This window comes from Gavialis gangeticus, unplaced genomic scaffold, assembly GCF_001723915.1.
Source record: "Gavialis gangeticus isolate Ggan-Ray unplaced genomic scaffold, GavGan_comp1, whole genome shotgun sequence".
In the NCBI taxonomy this organism is placed as follows: Eukaryota; Metazoa; Chordata; order Crocodylia; family Gavialidae; genus Gavialis; species Gavialis gangeticus.
Window position 1 is genome coordinate 20,480,885 of NW_017728997.1, and position 13,923 is coordinate 20,494,807.

At 43.9% G+C, this 13,923-nt stretch overlaps 1 long non-coding RNA gene across 1 annotated transcript; it reads right to left on the reverse strand.

The window, feature by feature from the left end:
• Positions 1-5,451: 5,451 nt before the first annotated feature.
• LOC109289041 lies at positions 5,452-9,263 on the reverse strand. The gene is made up of 3 exons (XR_002095283.1): positions 8,424-9,263; positions 8,121-8,197; positions 5,452-5,661 (listed from the first exon to the last, which is right to left on the reverse strand). It is a non-coding gene; the product is annotated as an uncharacterized LOC109289041 (long non-coding RNA).
• Between the last annotated feature and the right edge of the window lie 4,660 nt (positions 9,264-13,923).

Sequence of the window (13,923 nt, forward strand, 5' to 3'; positions counted from 1 at the left end):
ATGAGGCCAGTTTGGATTGTGCCCAAAAGATCCAAACTAATTCTTCAAAAGCCTTAATTTTTTATGTTACTGTATTATCCTCTACTTCTGACTCTAATCCTAGTTCATTTCTGGCTAGGGCTTTGGCTTTCTCTGAATTATGTGTTACCTATGTATACGACATAAGAGATCACAGGCCTTCATTAAGGGCCAGATGTTCAAACATATCTTAAATGCTGTGTACCCAAATGCAGACACTCAGGCTGGTTGCAGATGTTAAAAACCAAACCAAACTAAACCGTGCTTTAATAGAAGAAGCAGTGCATTACTCCGACCTGTCTCTGCAGCAATCTGTCTAGATTGGGAGATTCAGTGGGGCTTTTTGGTGAATTTATCTAAAGCTGATTGAATCAGCTATTAGATGAAAGCACCAGAAAGCCCCACTAAAGTGCCCAGTCTGTACAGACATTGGGTGAGCCAGGTCCAACTAACGTGCTGCCTCCTCTGGGCATGCATCAGGCTCGGCACAGGAGCTCACTGAGTTTAAAGTAAAGCACCGTTTTCTGGTGGTTTTTTTTAATGTCTGCAAGCAGCCTCAGGACCTGATATCTGGCGGAGCAGTCTCCACCATTTTAAATACAGTGCCTCAATCTGGACACCCAAAGTTGACACGTGTGAAAATGTTAGCCAGAATTGACTAGTTGCTGGTCAGGGCAGGGACAAATAATACTGAGACAAGGATCCCACAACAGTGAATATTCAAATAAATCAATAAATGCACTCAGCTGGGTTATGCTCTTTTTTTTGTTTGTTTTCTCCCTGAGAAGTTCCTAATGAATATATTCACTTACTAGCATCACCACAGAAACAGCAGCTTTCATGCATATATTCAAGAATATGTTCAGAGGTGAATTTTCCATTCATCAGAATAGAGACCAGGCTCTTAGTTGTGATCAGCCATTCAGAAAAAGGAAAACTACACCGTGTGCCCTGGCATCTAATTCATGCTAACCAATGCACCTGGAAGCAAAAGGTTAGTTTGAACAAACAAATGGATTTATATTCACAGCACCTGAGACTGGCATTCAGTTCCTTTCTCTGTGAGCTTATACAAATTGCTTCATTATTGTATTTGCCTCAGTTCCCTCTCAATAAAAGGTATCCGGATTATCCACCTCAGAAGGAACTATGAAAATAAATATATTAGTCATTGGAAGGCCATATAAATATTTAGATAACTTAAACAGAGACTTCTAGCAATTAAGTGATCTACAGGCCAAGGTTAACTGGCAGAAAGCTTTCTTGAGATGATTCTAGTAAGCTGTGAAAATTGGATCCACATATAGAAGTGTCACGAACAGGAAAAGGTGCACAATTTAGTTAGTAACTTATTCTTTGTTAAGGGTAAATTCACCCCTCATATGTGTATAACCAATTACAGGCCCTTTCCGAGCACTGTTACTCACCTGAGCAAAGGCTTTAGGACTGGTCTCATTGACTCCCAATCCTAACTCTATTGACTTGCACTGAACTCTTGATGAACATGAAAATACTTTAAAAAATAGATTAATCTTATATTTCTTCGTTCATGTTAAAAAAAGCTCCAAATCCCAATACTGAGATTCATAGGGTGTGTGTATTTTGAAAACTGCTTAGCCAGCGGGCAGTTTTGTTCACATGCCGCTAATAACCACTGATAGTTTTTGAAAAAGTGAGCATATTAGGGGCAATATTTAAGTGCCGGTTTCTGCATGTAGTTATACTGAAATGTACTTAGTGTTACGCTGTGTGCTTGAGAGCAGAATCAGGGCTTAGCTGTTTGAATACCAAAGCTACACCCTAGAATAACTGAGTAATTACAATACAGACCAAGTTTTTATGGGCTCTTTATTGTGGATAGTAAATGACTCAAAGACATAAAAGGAATCAGAACTCATTTCTCTGGACCTCAGCCAGGAAGTTTCTAGGAGAGCCTACTGCTTAACTTTGGAAATCCAGGGGCTCCAGAATCTGGGTATCATCCCCAGTCTGTCTAGCATGAAGAGACTGTGGTCTGGCTACTAAATGACCTTTGATAAGATTAGCGTCTGAGAAAAATAGGTGAGGGGTATGTGTATGAATGTGTGTACACAACTACTGGTAATTCTGCTGATGTCTGTGCTGTGCAGTTGAGGAGCAAATTGCTTCTGCTTATGATAAGTTGCTGATCTTGTTGTTCAAAAAGCACCTTTCTTTCCAGCTTTACTCTTGTCCTGGATTTACTGTGCTACATTTTGTGTATATGTGGGTGGCACTAGAGCCTGGAAGTAGCACAAACAATACCATGTAAGACTTTTATTTTTTCCCTTGGTCATCTATTCATTTGTATCAATGCTCCTGGGCTCCTACATATCCATGGCCTTCACAAATAACAAATGTGAAACCTTTCCTCCTGCTTAAAGAGGGCAGAAACCAAATATGTTCCACATACAATAACAGAAAAGCAACAATTTCCTCATTTTCTAGCCTTACTCACAGGCAATTTCACACAGCAAACTGTAGCAGTTGAAATCCTCCCTTTCACCAGGAGCTCACTAAGCTCCTTAACCCCTTCTTTAGCCAGAATGAAGCCCATCTCATAAAACAGTCACTGATAGGGAATCCCCCTGGCCCCATGTGAGCTACAGCACTGGCTTTATTGCTAGGAGGATCTTGCAGTCCACGCAGTGCTTTGAGTGCTAATTGCCTCTAGATATTTAGAAAAAGATACAGTATTTCATTATGGCATGGTGGTAATCTCTCCATAGTGGAGATGTTAGTAAACTTTCTATTATGAGCTCCACCGTAACACACATGCATTTCAGTCTCTAGATTAATGAGAACAGAATTTACCTGTCTGGAATGCTCTGTGTATGCTTGGGTGCCAGAGCAAAAGTTTGAGGCCTCTGGACAAGGCATGAGCTATGAGACATTAGATCCAGGTGCTTTGAGGGACAGTCTTGGCCAGGAGGGGGTGAGGAGGCAGCACTGTTCCAGGAGAAGCCCCAGCAGACCACACACCTTTGAGAGACCCTTTCCCAGCAGATCGAGAGAAGTGATACATCCCCTCTATTTGGCACTGGTGAGGCCACATCTGGTGTACTGTGTCCAGGATGTGGACAAATTGAAAAGAGTCCAGTGGAGGGCAATGAAAAGGTTTAGGGGGCTGGGGAACATGACTTCTGAGGAGAGGCTGAGGGAACTGGGCTTATTTAGTCTGGAGAAGAGAGAGCAGGGATTTAATAGCAGCCTTCAACTACCTGAAGGGGGGTTTGAAAGAAGATGGAGCTGGACTGTTCTCAGTGGTGGCAGATGACAGAACAAGAAGCAAGCGTCTCAAGATGCAGCAAGGGAAGTTTTGGCTGGATATTAGAAAAAAAACTCTCTCATTAGGAGGGTAGTAAAGCACAGAAACAGGTTACCCAGACGGGTTGTGAACTCTCCATCCTTGGAGGTTTTTAAGGCCCGGGTAGACAAAGCCTTGGCTGAGAAGATCTAGTTGGAGATGGTCCTACTTCAAGTGGGGAGTTGGACTAGGTGTGACCTCCCAAGGTCCCTTCCAACCCTAATTTTCTATGATTCTGGGGGACAGTTTGCACAGCCTCTTGTCCCTCCAGAAGCTAAGATCTACCAGGGGTTACTAGGAATAACGGCCACAAATTGTTAGAGAGAAGGTTCAGCCTGGACATCAGGAGACGTTACTTCACAGTTAGGGCTGCCAGGCTCTGGAATGGGCTCCCAAGAGGTGCTACTCTCTCCTACCTTGGGGGTCTTCAAGAGGAGGCTGGACAGATACTTGGCTGGGGTGTTATGACCCCACACTCATTCATGCCCGGCGCAGGGGGTCAGACCTGATGATCTGTTTAGGTCCCTTCCGATCCTAAACACTATGAAACTATCACCCAAAAAAATGAAGAGGAAGATTACATAACCTTGCTATCCCACACAACACCCTCACACTGACCAATCTGCCCATACATTCCACCTCCTCCCATACCCCGTGTCCATCTTGTCTGTTTAGACTGCCAAGTCTCTGGGGCAGTCCCTGGATAGTGTCTCGTTGGTACATACCTCAATGGAAGCCCCAGGCTGGTTTGAGCATCTAGTCACTGATGTAGTATACATTATAGTAAATTTACCTCCACTTAATGTTCAGTGAATTAATTTTTTCCATGTCATTGCATGTAAAAGCTGATAGGCAGGGCAGAGGTGCTGAAGCTGGGGCAGCATCAGGTTCTGATTGCTGCAGCTCTGATTTTGGGCAGGGGCTGGAACACAAATTAAAATCTAACTAGAGGTTTTCCTATCACCTACACAAACAGAAATGTGGTGTTCAATAGCAAGCTCTGGCGAAGGAATTATGCCTTTGATGAACATTTAGTTCTGGCTGGGAGAGGCCTTGCCCTGGCGCCCAACATTAAATCCCAGCATCAGATTTGTGCCGTACAGCTGCTGACAGATGCCCAGCTGCTATTCAGAGATGCTTATACACCCTCCTGCAATGTTCCAAAAAGGTCTCCATGGCAACCGTGTGTAGACTGGTGTGACAGCACCAATGGACACAAGAAGATGCCACGAGATCTGCATTTATACCGATGCATTAGCCCAAGCACCCTGCGTGGACGACACTGGCTCTAGCTTTGTGTTGGGCTGTTTGGTTCCCCCATCCTTCCAGATTACTGATACTTTTCCTACATCCAATCAGGCTGTTGTCTGGGAAAAATCTATGTCACCCTTTATGGGTGCGCTTCATTCCTAAATGAATTACATAACAGATTCATAGGTTGTCTTGGTTCAGAGATTACTAAGCTCTCTGTGCTGAGAGACTACAAAGATAGGTCACATAAGAATTACAGGAATCCTATTAACATGCCACAACAGTGTCTAGGCACACATTGGCAGCAGTAGTACACCACACCTTTACAGAAATTCTGCATGAAACTTCATGTGGAAAACAAGAAGTCAGCCGAGATATAGGCTGATACACTGGCAAACCACGCAAGTGCCTAGCTGTTCTATCTGTAGGCTCAAAAAGGAGTGAATGAAACAAGTAGACGAAGCACAGAATGCCAAATCCGGATGTATATAATACCTAAAAACAACCTGCAGTCTTGTGGCCAACTCCCAGAACCACGACTTAGAAGATCGGTGCTCTAATTCCTATTATCGCACCAATAGACTCTGTGGAAATGAGGTCAAATCACTTAAGCTCTCAGAGCCTCAATTTCCCCATAAATAATATCAAGGTAATGGATAAATTCATCCCTGCCATTACTCCAGTGATGTCAATTACTGTCTGGATAAAGGTGGCTACTTACCTACAATTTTTCTCCCTTATCATCAGCTATGAAGTCATTTGAAGTCTATGAATAGAAGGCACCACATACATGCAAAGCTTCATTATGCAGCACTGTACAGTGGTGTGTGTAACATCTGGACAGGAATTAAAGCCAATACACAAGGTGTACTTTACTTTAGTTAATTAGCTTTTGTGCTACATTAAAAAAAACAACCCTATACAATTCTTTCGACTTAATTCTCTGCCAAAAACAGGCTAGGAAAATTCCTATGAAAACACATTCTGCAAGCTGGGGGGTGCTGTCCGGGTGAGAATCCTGGAGCATTGCTTTGTTCTCATCCTGGGGGTGAATATGTCACCTCCACCTGGAGAGGGACAAATAACCTTCAGAGCTATTACTGTTCATCTTGGCCTTGCAGTCCCATTATCTAAATGCCTGCTCAGTTTGTTCATGTTACCTCCTCAGCAGTCAAGCCCTGAATCATTCACATGGAACGTATCTACATGAGACATTTACTGTGGAGCTGACTAAATAGCTCCGCAATAAGACATCAGTGTCTACATGTGCCGTGCTATTAGGCTGGAGTAAACTCATTAACTCTGCCATAGGATAGTACTGCCAGACACAAGTATTATCCTATGGTGGAGTTTACTTCACTGCAGTGCACGTGTAGGTGCTGACCGGGATGGCTGGAGCATGAGGGTACCCCCACTGTTCCATGGGGGACTGCCTGCCAGCTAGACCCTCACTGAAGCACCCTCATGCCCCAGCCAGCCCCTCCACAGTACCTTGAGCTGGGTCAGAGCAGCCCCAGGCTAGCAGGCTGAACCCCGGGGCCTCCTGCAGGCTGGGGCTGCTCCATCGTGGCTCAGTGTGCTACGGTCCCAAGCGCACATGCGAATGCTTCACTCAGGAGCAATAAACTCTCATGCGAAGTACACCAGAGTTTATTCATTTGCATTAACTGTATGTGTAGATGAACCCACTGTTCAGTCTTTTAAACCATAGAGCATTTGTCTATGGACTCAATAACAGGTAAAGTTACACTCCACCATCACTGCAGGCTGGGATGAAGTATGCAAAAATTGCCAATCTGCATGGCTGTATGTGATATGAAGGTTTTCTTCAGCGAGGTCAGTAGACTACAATGATTTCTACTGCTTTATGAAGCGGAATGGCACAGACAAGAAAAATGAAACCTTGTTGGAGGAGTTAGAATATTTTTACAATCACGTGTCTGTAATTAACAAAATTTTCAACAAAATGCAGACCCCGAATGGTAAGCAATATGAAACTACTCCTCACAGGGGGTGCCATATTCAGGCAGCTCACCACTCATGGCAACAAAAGCTGAAACAATTCCTGAATGTTATCCAAAGTCTGGATTTCAGTGCATTTTATAATGCACTAGCACTCAGATGTTCTCCAACCCTGCTATTCCAATCCCTTTGTAAGAGCTGGACATTCAGATGGATATTTGACTTCAAGGGGCATTCAGCCAAGTCCTTCATTCTTTTCTTTAGCTCATGCCTTTTAACACTCCTTTAAAATGCATCTACAGTATCTTTAGGCACAATCTCTTTTGCACAAAAAAGTCTGCCTTAAAACACATTATAGAGAAAGGTGGAAGAAAGCCAATACCCCGTTAATACCCATTGGGAACACTGTTTCCTAGCCCATTACTTTGACCATATCTCTGGACTCTAGCTAGTAGCTATCATCCTCTTCCCTATCATTGCAAAAGTAAGCTGAATCTACCCACCTTTATAACCAACTGCAATCTATGCCCAACACTTTGAACATGGCTCCAAACTTTGGGTGCCTCCTTGTTGATATCAGAGTGACCTAAGTGATTTACCAAGGTCACCTAGCCTGTGTCTGGCAAAGCCAGGATGAGAACACAGGTTTCCTGAGTACACATCCTATGATCCACCCTTCCTGTAGTCCACTTTCCATCTCAGTCAGTAAACTCTAAAGTACTTTATTCAGTCTAATTTAAGTAACTTCTAGTATCTAAAAGGCAAGAAAGTAGATTTTTTTTTTACAGCCTTTGTTTTATGTAGTTTATATTCACTGGGAATTTGAGCTAGTCTCACAGATTGTAGCCTCTTCATCCTCGTATTTCAGACACTAGTAATATCATTACCGGGAATAAGATATTTACCCTAAGGACTGCTGTCTAGGGCAGCACAATGCTCAGTGGATGGCTGCTGAATTGGCTGTAGAGCTCAGAATGGTGAACAGGTGCCAGCTTGTCCAAAAACAGCTGCTGGTGGTGATTTAAGGCAATCAAGATCTTTGGTGGGGCTAGTACTGAGCTTTCTTACTGCTCCTTTTAAAAGAAGAAGCCCTTTTCTGGTTGGTTGGTTGAAACCTGTCTATAACAGGAGCATAGCAGGTAAGCTTCTTGGTAGGGATCATGAGGTCTGAGTTCAAGCCTCACACCAAACACTGCCCTTGTCATCCCAGTTGTAAATGGGTACCTAGTCATTTGGACCTGGGCATCAAAGGTGGCTGGACATGGTGTTAGCAACATCACTCCTTTGTGTCCCACATGAACTGGGGTGTCTTAGCCATGCAAGCTTCATGGGAGCCACCCAGGTACCTCTTTGACCTACTGGCTATAATGGAGTAAAAGAAACAATCAGAAATGTGTACGTCTCTTCAGGTAATAATGACCTTGAACACAATGTGGCCTTTGGATGCACATGCATGTCTCCTAGTAACCTCAGTACAGGAAAGGCGTGCATATATATGTCCCCAAGAACACCATATGACTTTTTACATTATCTAGAACAATTCCAAACAGCTTGTGAAACCTACCATATTAAGTTGTTTGTGGATCCTTTGCCAGTCTATGACTGATTCACCAGCTCCCTTAAGCATGCCCTTAATGACTGCTGGAGAGAAGGAAATAACTATGTTACTCAGCTAGCAAAGTGCCCTGGAGAAACAGCACCTTCCAACATTTCTGACTCACTGTAACCAACAGGAGCAGTAAGGTTAGAGGAAATGAATGCAGGGAATTTAAACTTAAGGCAGGAGAGAAAAAAAAAATGCTAGGAATTAAATTTGATTTCCCTCTGTGACTGTCTTACCAGGGTGAGAAAATTCTCCTGAACTTACCCACAGGGAGAAGGTTGTTGGTCTGGGTGGAGACTTGTTTTCATTCCCTCTGCTGGTAGGACCATGCAAGCATGTAGGTCTGAGGAGAGCTGTAAAGCGTGCACTGGCCCACAGTACCAAAACGAACTTGGGGACCCTTTTTTGCTCCGTTTGCATTTGGGAAGGATCCTGAAAAAGGCCTCTGAGATAATTACCTCTATTCATGTCTTCCCTGTTTATTTTTTAATCAAATGCTGGATTCTATGTCCTTTGTCCTGCTGGCCTCACTCCTTTCTTGTGACAATCAGACACAATCAGACAAGCCTAGAAGCCATTCTCACTGATGTTCATTTGCTCTGCACTACATTGGTTTCCTAACGGTATTGTGTGCTATTTCTAGGAAGATAGAGTAATCAGCTGTGTACAGGTTGAATGTGATAAAGAAGAAAGAATTTGGTTTTTGGTGTTTTATTTGAGGAAAGAGAAATAACTCGCTCTCCCTGTCTCTGTCTCATGCTATTAATAAAATACATGTGAGGAATATACAAATGTGCATCACGTGTGAAGCCTGTCAACATAACTATTCCTGGTTAGAATATTTTCCATGCTGCACGTCTCTGTATAGTCCATCTTTCCTGAACACATGACCCAGAAGAATGTAGTCACCAGACCTGTAAAAGAAAGTGAAGAGAAGCAAAAACAACAGCGCATCTTCTTTTAGCCTCCCTTAGGCTAATGCTCTGTAAATTTCTGAAACATTAAAGGGGTTACTTTATTATAGGTTTGAGGACCATTTCTATTTTGCAAAATAAACTTTTGCAAAACCAGTATATTTCCACTGCTAAAAGGGGGGGGGGGGGGGGGGAATGCCAGCAAAGACAGGTTTTTTGAAAGAAAATAATAATTGTTCCCCTGCATTGCTTGAAAGACAGAATTGCATCATTAAGAAACTCTAAACTGAACTATTCATATGAAGATGGCATTGTTTGTCTAATTAAAAATCATGTCTTATAACCAATGCCATGTTGTACCCTATCTTACTGATACAATTGTGAAAATCAAATAATTTAAAAAACCGGGTATACTTTTCCCCATGTCCATCTTGCTTTTTTTCTTCTTGCATTACATTTCTTTTTTGGAAAAAGGAAAAACAACCTTATTTAAAACCCAGTTTAAACCTTCCAAACCAAGGCCATTTAGGCTCAGAATGAAACACAATGAACAAACAGATTGTTTTGTTTAGAATAACAAAGTCAAAGAGGGAAGAGATCAGAAAGACTGCTGATACAACATTGTTCCCTAGGGCAAAGCACTAGTTTTATCCTGGCCTGGTCTTAAAGGACTGAAACAATGAAGCCAGTTGTAGCAGCTACTCTATGATTTATCCTCCTAGTTTCTATTCACCAGGTCTCTCCACAGCCACATCCTTCTAAAACCCCTCTTCTTCCTTTTGGCCCAGAGTAGGTGAGTTATCCTATTTAAAGAGAGCAGCTATCAGGATGTTCCCCTACCAAATCCAAGTAACCCTGTGATTTTATTGCTGCCACCTTTGCCCTCTTGAATCTAGTCTCACTTTTGTTTGTCATTTTTGCATGTTTTTTCAAGTCTAAAACTAGATCTTCAGCACTTCAGTGCAGTGGATGTACCAGGCATGTCTATGGGCTCTGTATAGTGTTGTGTCCTATGCATATACTGCACAATCATTTTACTGTTAACTGTATCAAGAGTGAAGCAGGTAAGAGGAAATCAGTCTTAAATACTTGAGGCTGAACTCTTCAGTATCAACAGCAAGGCTTCCACTGACTTCCACAGTGTATGACCAGGCACTAAAGGGCTGGTTCTCAAAGGTGATGAGTGTCTCAACAACTACTGACTTCAGTGGACTTAGCTCTTCTCAGGACTGGCCTAGAGTGAGTGAGCATTTAGTTAGGGAGCTTCTGGAGGGGCTGGATGTTTTTAAGTCAGCCAGCCTGGATGATCTTCACCCTAGAGTCCTAAAGGAGCTCGCTGGGGTCGTTGCAAGTCCCCTGGCACGGCTTTATGAACAATCTTGGTGCTCTGGAGAGGTGCCGGAGGACTGGAAGAGGGCCAACGTGGTTCCCATCTTCAAAAAGGGAAGGAAAGAGGACCCGGGGAACTACAGGCCAGTCAGCCTTACCTCGATCCTGGGCAAGCTGTTCGAGAAAATTATTCTGGCACACATCCAGGAGGGGCCAGCAGGGAACTGCATGCTCAGGGGCAACCAGCACGGGTTCATCAGCGGCAGGTCCTGTCAGACCAACCTGGTGGCCTTTTACGACCAGGTCACTAAATCATTGGATGCAGGGGTGGCAGTGGATATAGTTTTCCTAGACTTCAGGAAGGCTTTTGATACTGTCTCTCACCCCATTCTCATTAGGAAGCTGGGGGACTGTGGCGTAGACACCCATACAGTCCAATGGGTCGCCAACTGGTTAGAGAGTCGCACCCAGAGGGTGGTAGTGGATGGGTCCTTCTCGACCTGGAAGGACGTGGGAAGTGGGGTCCCACAGGGCTCGGTCCTTGGGCCCGCCCTGTTCAACATCTTCATCAGTGATTTGGATGAGGGGGTGCAAAGCACCCTGTTCAAGTTTGCTGATGACACTAAGATGTGGGGGGATGTGGGCACAATTGAGGGGAGCAACAGGCTACAGTTAGACCTAGATAGGTTACAAGGATGGGCGGAGGAGAACAGGATGGGGTTTAACACAGACAAGTGTAAGGTGATGCACCTGGGGAGGAACAATCGGCACCACACATACAGGCTGGGGAACTCCCCTCTTGTCAGCACGGAGGTGGAAAAGGATCTGGGAGTCATTATTGACTCCAAGATGAACATGAGTCGGCAATGTGGGGAGGCGGTTAGGAAGGCCAACTGCACCTTGTCGTGCATCCACAGATGCATCTCAAGCAGGTCCAAGGAGGTGATCCTCCCCCTCTATGCGGCACTGGTCAGGCCGCAGCTGGAGTACTGCGTCCAGTTCTGGGCGCCGCACTTTAAGAGGGATGTGGACAGCATCGAGAGGGTCCAGAGGAGGGCCACTCATATGATCAAGGGACAGCAGGGTAGGTCCTATGAGGAAAGGTTGCGGGACCTGAACCTGTTCAGCCTTCAAAAGAGAAGGCTGAGGGGGGATCTTGTGGCCTGTTATAAACTGGTTAGGGGGGATCAGCAGGCGCTGGGGGAGTCCCTGTTCCCCCGAGCGCCGCAAGGAGTGACCAGGAACAATGGTCACAAGCTGGCGGAGGGAAGGTTTAAGTTGGACATCAGGAGGCGCTACTTCACGGTCAGGGCGGCTAGGGTCTGGAACCAGCTTCCAAGTGAGGTGGTGCAGGCTCCCACCCTGGGGGTTTTTAAGAGGAGGTTGGATGACCACCTTACTGGGGTCGTTTGACCCCAGTGCTCTTCCTGCCATGGCAGGGGGTCGGACTAGATGATCTGCTCAGGTCCCTTCCGACCCTAGAAACTATGAAACTACGATCTGCTAAGCCATTATAATGGGCACCATAACTCTTCTCAGTCAATGTTCCTTACAAGATGACCTGTCTTTTCCCATCATGCAAAGCATCAAGACTTCAGGACCCTTAAACACAACCACAGAACTTATATACCTTGGAATCATAGAAAAGGAGGGCTGGGTGGGACCTCAGGAGGTCACCTAGTCCATCCCCCTGCTCAAGGCAGGATCATCCTTGTTAAAACCATCCTGATCAAGAGTATGTCTAACGTGTTCTTAATAATGTCTGGACCAAACCTGCATATGCAGCTACTACGCATAATAACATCAAATAATAGGCCTGAAATATCAAAAACATCCTTTAACTTTGCCACCGGTAAAGCAGGAAGATGAGGGAACTGTCAATGTCCTGTCACTGCAAAGGCAGGAATTAGGGTTTTTTTTAATTTTAACAAAGAAAAATAGAAAAATAGAGGATGAAATGAGTGATCTTTTGTCATAGCAGAAGAATGTATTTCCCTGAGGAAAGATAAACCTATTGCACCAGAGGCTAATAATCTTCAAAAGAAGACTAAAAGCTGATGTGTGCTGAATTGTGTAACATTTCTGTAGCTCTTTGAAATATAGAGCTGAATTTTCCGCAGTCTGTTTACTTGTTGGCCAATTTTATGCATAGTTTTATCTAATAAATGACCTTAATATTTTATATTAAAGACTATTCTTGTGAAACTTTGGAGAACTCATGTTTGAATATCTTTGTATAAATGACTTTCCAGCATAACTTTCTCACCTAAAGCAAATGTAAGCCACAGAGAAAAACCTGGTTTCATTTTTTTTGAACAGTAGCAAGTCCAGAAAGTCAATTTTAAGGATAACCATGATTTAAACAGAGGTACAGTTGGGGGGTAATGACATGGCTCTTTGGTATGGTAGTTTGACTATGATGTCTTTAAAAAGAAGTGTATAGGACTATGGAATAGATGTATTCACTCATTGAAGAGATCATTCAGTCATCTTGTAGAATAACTAAAAGGGGCCCTTCACATCTTCCATGGGTAGGACATTATTTTATCTTGTACTAAGCTTCAGAGATCTTCTTAGATAAGGAAAGAGCTCTCATCCTCAAGGCTTATCAGCTCTGTGGTTATCTGGCAGAAATCTGTGTTTCTCACATCTATTTGATAACATTAGATGTTTTTCATAGATTTGTCTCTCTCTAGTGCTTTCAAAAGGAAAGTGCCCGTAGTTAAGAAATTCCTGTGTTAAGCCTCCCTTCTTCCTTTGTCCATGGCATGCCTGCCACGTTGTCCCAGAAAGCCTGGAGTTCCACCTACCTATGGGTAGTCCCTGAAGGAGTGTGTGCAAGCAATCGGGGACTAGGGAGCGTTGAGTTACCTGTGTGGGGGTTCAACACAAGTCAGAGATTGTACCTAAACCATGCAAAACAAGGAGAAATGACCTATCACAACCTGCACATGAGATCCAATGACAATTGCCATGAGTCAGCTGAGACCCCGGTTCCTTTCCAAACGGGGAAGCCAGCAGGCCTGGGTGGAGTCAGGACACTTCTCCATTCACAGCCAGTGCCAAGCAATGCAACACTTCCCCGCAGAATATGTAACATCAGCTATTCTAGTCAACATGAGAGGTACAGGGAAGGTGGTGGGGTTTTACAAGCAATACGAGGTGGGAACTGGAATAATTGCTGGTGTTTATTAATGATTAGTTCCTCTTTCCACTAGAGGGTCACATCCCTTCTCTCCTTATTCTGTTTCATTTTGTGCGTCTTTTCTTAGTTAGGCTTTATGTTATTTAATTCATTGTCTGCTGGGCTTTACACTGTCTTTCTAGCCTGTAACATTCTTGTTGAGTTCTCAGAAGCAGCACCTGTATGGGTCAGGAGGAGCACATGAGGACAGAGAAGCCGCCAGCTCAAATAGTTGGCCATATAAAATGTCAGAAAAGGGAAGAGGCTTGAATCACACTTCTGAGAAATATTTCTTAGTTATCTATAGGGGACTGCAACAGGAAGTTTCATCCACATC